At 39.3% G+C, this 5,396-nt stretch overlaps 1 pseudogene; it reads right to left on the bottom strand.

Annotated features, from left to right (window-relative positions):
• Positions 1–3,197: 3,197 nt before the first annotated feature.
• Positions 3,198–3,580, bottom strand: LOC101643835 (annotated as a pseudogene).
• Positions 3,581–5,396: the final 1,816 nt, after the last annotated feature.

Here is a 5,396-nt window from a genome sequence, read left to right as displayed (position 1 = left end):
CTATCATTGCATTCCTTGTCTCTGCAGAATGATGATGCGCTGGGTCCCCGCTCTGTTTGTGCTTGAAATGCTGCCTCCCACTGTACTGGCCCCGCTGTACTCTGTCCATAACTAGCTCTTTGGTTTCTCTTCTTTGGTTTCTCTTTTGTGTCTTGAAATATACTTACCAATTTTTTTCATCCATAACGCAATCTCTCTACTATGCTTTGAGTGTTGTGTAGGTGTGTATCTAAACTCTACCACTGAGCTGTCATTTGAGGACCAGGACCTTGTGCCACAATCAGGGCAGTTTTATACATTATGCACCCCTGCCTTTTAAGGTTACCACTATTGCCTTTTCTTATCCTAAGAACATTTCAGTCAGTTAGTTTTGTATTCAAGAGTTTAGATTTCAAAAAAGAAAAGGTTTAGATTTCTGTCCTTGTTTCTTTACATGTGTGTTGTAATAGCGTAGAAAAGATGAGTGCTGCATACCCAAGGGGATTTGGGCTATCTGATTGTCATTTTATTACCAGTGCCAAGAGGACAGCTACTTTATAATATTCAGCCTTAAAGGTAAAGTCTAGACTGGCACTGTCCAATACTGGAGCCACTAGCCATGTGTGGCTATTGAGCACTTGAAATTTATCAAATATGTAAAATACACAATGGATTTCAAACACCTAGGAAAACAATGTGAGGCATTGTAATGGTTTTAAAATACTGATTAGATTTTGAAATCATATTTTGGCTATATTGAATTAAGTAAAATGTATGATTAACATAAAATCCATCTTACTATTTTTAAAATGTGATAACTAGAAGATTCAACATTACATTTGTCTCACATTGTATCTATTGGATAGTGCTGGTCTGTAAATATAATAGTGTCTATAAATCTAATTACCTAAATTGATACTTAAGTTCTTGTTATCACCACTCATTGGCGGTAGTAGTGGAGAAGTTTGCCCATAATTTCATTGGTCTAATTCTTTTAAGAGGCTCCAGGGCTTGAAAACCCTCTATTACTGTCCCCTTCACTGAGTGCTTAGACTCGAGGTTAGGATATAGTGTCTGAACAGTTAGTTGAAAACCACAATATTGCATCATTGCACCTTTTAGATGTTGAGTCACTTCCGCAGACTTTTTTCCTTGTGCCTTCACTGTGAACCAAGTACATTTTTTTGCTTCTTTATTTTGCTGCTGTTGAGAATATACACAGCAAGACATACACCAAGTCTACAGTCCCTACCTACAGTTTAGGCACAGTGATTACATTCAAGTGGTGCAACCATTCTCACCCTCCAAATAGGGGTCTTCACACTCGGCTAACCAACATTCTCACCCTCCTTTTGTGAGTTGTTCCTCATAAAATCACTGCATTTACTCTGCTCCCCAAGGTATCTAATTTCTAGAGCTGCCGTGGTCCGTTAGATCCATACAGATAGTTCTTTAAAACGCATAATGCTTAAGGCTGATGTTGTTTACTAGTTAAAAGTAAGCTGTTGTTTGGTTTTAAGATGACCTCGGGATATTTTGGTTTAAGGTTTAAAGTTGTGGTTCTCAACCATCCTAATGTCACATGACCCTTTAAAACAGTTCCTCATGTGGTGGTGACCCTCAACCATAAAATTATTTCTTTTTTTTTCCATAAAATTATTTTTGTTGCTACTTCTTAACTGTAATTTTGCTAGTTATGAATCATCATGTATATATCTGATAGGCAAGATGTATTTTCATTGTTACAAATTGAACATAATGAAAGCATAATGACTAATCACAAAACAATAGGTAATTATATATTGTGAGCTATTTATTTCTAATGACAAATCAGTGAAATTTTGTCTTGGAGCATGGGGTAGCATGGGTAACAGTCTTCACGCCGGGTCCTCATATGTGGGTGTTATCTGCATGTGGGCGGACCTGCCTGGAGATGGATAGAGGAGCGGTGTCTCGGTTCCTAAGACCATCGGAAATGTGTTTTCTGATGGTCTTAGGCGACCCCTGTGAAAGGATCATTCGACCCCCACCCCCTAATAGGGTCGCAACCCACAGGTTGAGAACCGCTGGTTTAAAGATTATTTCAGAGCAATCATTTTAGGGGTGTATCCAACTTCCATGACTCCAGAAAGTCTAGAGTCGATGATGATTGACATTTGAAATGCTCTTCTGCATTTATCTCCTTTTGATCAGAATTCTTCAATGGAGTATTTGTTCAAAACATTCAGTAATGGTAGGTGGGCACCATCCAGTTCTGGTCTCCTCACAGAGGAAGCAGTTGTTCAAAGCCACACATTCCATACTGTCTCTTCTTCCTGACTCTCCTTGCTCTGCTGCTGTAGGTGAATAAGAGACCAGTTATTGTGGCTTAGATGACTAAGACCCTAGTAGCAATCAATTAGGACGTAGAATTGGAGCACTAAGCACTTAGGCCACTTCATGATGTTCTGGGCAGTCATGAACGTAGACATCCAAACCAAAGAACCAAATCCTGAGAGGAGTTTGGTTGTACATACGCAGCTGCTCTTAAAAAACAAACAAACAAAAAACATATCTATCACACCTTTGCCAGTTCACCATTTTTATAGGTCTATAGCTTATTGAGAACCATTACAATATTTGGTTGTGCAACCGTACCTTTAATCATTGCAAAATTTCCATTATTGTTAAGTATCTTCCCCTCCCTTTCTTTCCCCTGGTAACCACTAATAAACTTTGGTGTCTATACATTTTCCTTTTCTTGTCTTTTGTGTGTGTGTGTGTGTGTGTGACAAATCCATTTAATTAAGTAGTATACATATAAAATGTTTCCCATTTAAATTCAAAAGAGGACTTAAACAGTGACTACAAAATAGCATGTTCGAGATTAACAATTTTTTAAAAAATAAAATACACACTGAGAAAGAATGTACAGCAAAATGGGCTTAGCTGCATTTTCGACATGTATATATTACCTGTGCATTCTTTATTTTAAGAGGGATTAACAGAATTTGAGTTCAGTAGAAAAACCCCTCTTATGAAACATGAGAACTTGTACTAAATTTTGTTAGTAACCACTTCAAATGTTTAAAATGCAGTTACTCAAAGTTCATCACTCTATTTGGAACAATTTTTGTTTGAAAAGCAAATGGCCATGTAATTCAGGAAACAAATAGGCATAAAAACAAGTGACAATCTTTGTCACACTGACCATTACAGTAAAATAAGTAAAGCTGCAGTTAACAAAAAACGTCTTTATTATCATCTTCAAACTAACTTTTTGTTCTCCCAAGAGAATCATGATTACCTATCACAAAAATTGGGCATTTACAGTGCATCTTCAAAGTATTTCCCTTTAACGGAAAACTTAGCATCGGAGTATCTCAAGATTAAAAAGTTACCGAAAAATCCATCTTGTGGCTTTTATAAACAAAACAGAAGCAAACATAAGTCCAGAAAATCCACTCATACTTCAGGTCCTTCTCCTCCGGGAACCAGCATTGTTATGTTATTTCCATTTAGCAAAATCTGATCTAATTTAGTAATCCTTCTTCCTTCTGGTGTGATTTCAAAAGTCATCGAAACCTAGAAGGGTCCCAACAATTTCCTTGTTACTCTTCATCACAATGTGAATTCTTGATCCTATACATTTGTCCACAAGCTCTTCCGGACATGATCGCTGAAGACAAATGGGTGCATGAGCAAATGTGGCGAAGACAGCAAATGGTGCGCAGCCATCAAAAGATACAGAGTCTGGCGTCTCAAAGGCCCGAAGCCAAACAAGCGGCCATCTATCAGGGAAGCAAATAAGCCCACGTGGAAGAAGCACACCAGCCCGTGTGATCATTTTCTTGTCTTTTTATATGTAAAAAAGTACGGTCATCTACCTTGGATGCTGGCCTTGTAGGCAGCATGGCATCACCCAGAGGCCGCACCACAGACTGAACATAGAGGCCCAACTGAGTAAACTGAGCCCTGCCTCAAAGCTGCCTGTACTCTTAGACTGAGACTGGGATACTCTGATGGGAGAGGAAGCAAAGAGGGGCTGTCCCAGGGCTGTGGAAGTGGTGGTCTCTGGACATTGGATGGAACCCCTGGCTGGGTGGGTGTCCAATGGAAAGGGACCCAGAACCACCATATATTTAGTACCTTGGTGCCCCCTTGCATTGATCTGACAGATTTTGATCTGTTGGGCAGAGATCTGCACTTGAAAGAATTGTTACCGGAAGCTTTTTTCTGGTACCAGTTCCCATGCTCAGTGTAAACAGAACTCAATCCCTTAGGAGATTGAACTGTGCAGGGCTACAACTCATGGGGTGCACCTTGTGGTGGAGCTGTACGCGCATAGACTACTCACCTTGACAGTGGCTTTAGTTCTGTGTCCGTGGAAAAATTGCTGATGGTATCTTATTCATGCAATTGCCTCATACCCCAGGTGGATGATTGGCAGTGTTTTCTTTTTTGTATCTTTGGGTTTTGTTCTTCTGCCTTTTGTTTTGTTTCTGGTGTTGGTTTTATTTTTTGTTTTTACCTCTGTTTGCTGGCTTGTTGCTGTTGTTGTTGGTCAAAGTAAACCAGAGTACTGCATAACCCGTGGACAAGCAGATGGATTCTGGGCTCCCACTTAACTCTAGCCCCAATCCAAGAACAGTTAGTTCAGTAACATGGTCCTGCTCGATCCTTGCCTTCATGAAGATAAAGCCATAGCAAAGTGTGATGAAGAAAACAGATGGTGCCAGCTAGCAATTGGAGTAGTGCTGGGCTCTTAAAGGCTTGTATTCAAACAAGCAGTCATCTAAGTGAGGAGGCAACTACATCCACATGGAAGAGCACATCAGCCTGTGTGATCCAAATAGGACTAAGGGAAAAGCATTGTGAACAATTTGTAGAAGGCTGTGGGGGACAGCGGGAGCCCAAAATCTGTCTGCAGAGTATCCAGTTAGACCAAGCTGCTGACAGATCCCTTTGAGCCATAGGCGAGGGACTCAAAACAGCTTTACTATCAGAGATTATGGTGAATCGAACATGATGTAATTTGACGCTTGGTCAGCTGACCTCCTGAATTTGATCTAGACTCAAGTATTTCTTACTTGTTCCACGACAAAAAGTTTTTTTCCTGGTGTTTTAAATGTTGATGATGGTTTTTTCTTTCTTACTCTTTAATTTATTTGTATCTATGTTTTAAAATCATTATCGGGGGCTCATACAATTCTTATCATGATCCATACATTCATCCATTGTGTCAAGCACATTTGTACATTTGTTGCCATCATTCTCAAAACATTGTATTTGTATTTTTATATTATTTTATTATTGCCATTTTATCTTATTTTTGTTTTTTATTGTTACTGCTGGGTGTCCCAGTTTGTGAAGTACAAAGGGAGTAGATGCATAGAGATAATAATTGATGAAATGATTTATTGGGGATGTGGGGGAAA

This window comes from Echinops telfairi, unplaced genomic scaffold (assembly GCF_000313985.2).
Source record: "Echinops telfairi isolate 266 unplaced genomic scaffold, ASM31398v2 ScPeMD7_7412;HRSCAF=8450, whole genome shotgun sequence".
Classification (NCBI taxonomy): Eukaryota; Metazoa; Chordata; class Mammalia; order Afrosoricida; family Tenrecidae; genus Echinops; species Echinops telfairi.
Note: the sequence above shows the minus strand (reverse complement) of the source record. Positions and strands in the feature narration are given on the sequence as shown.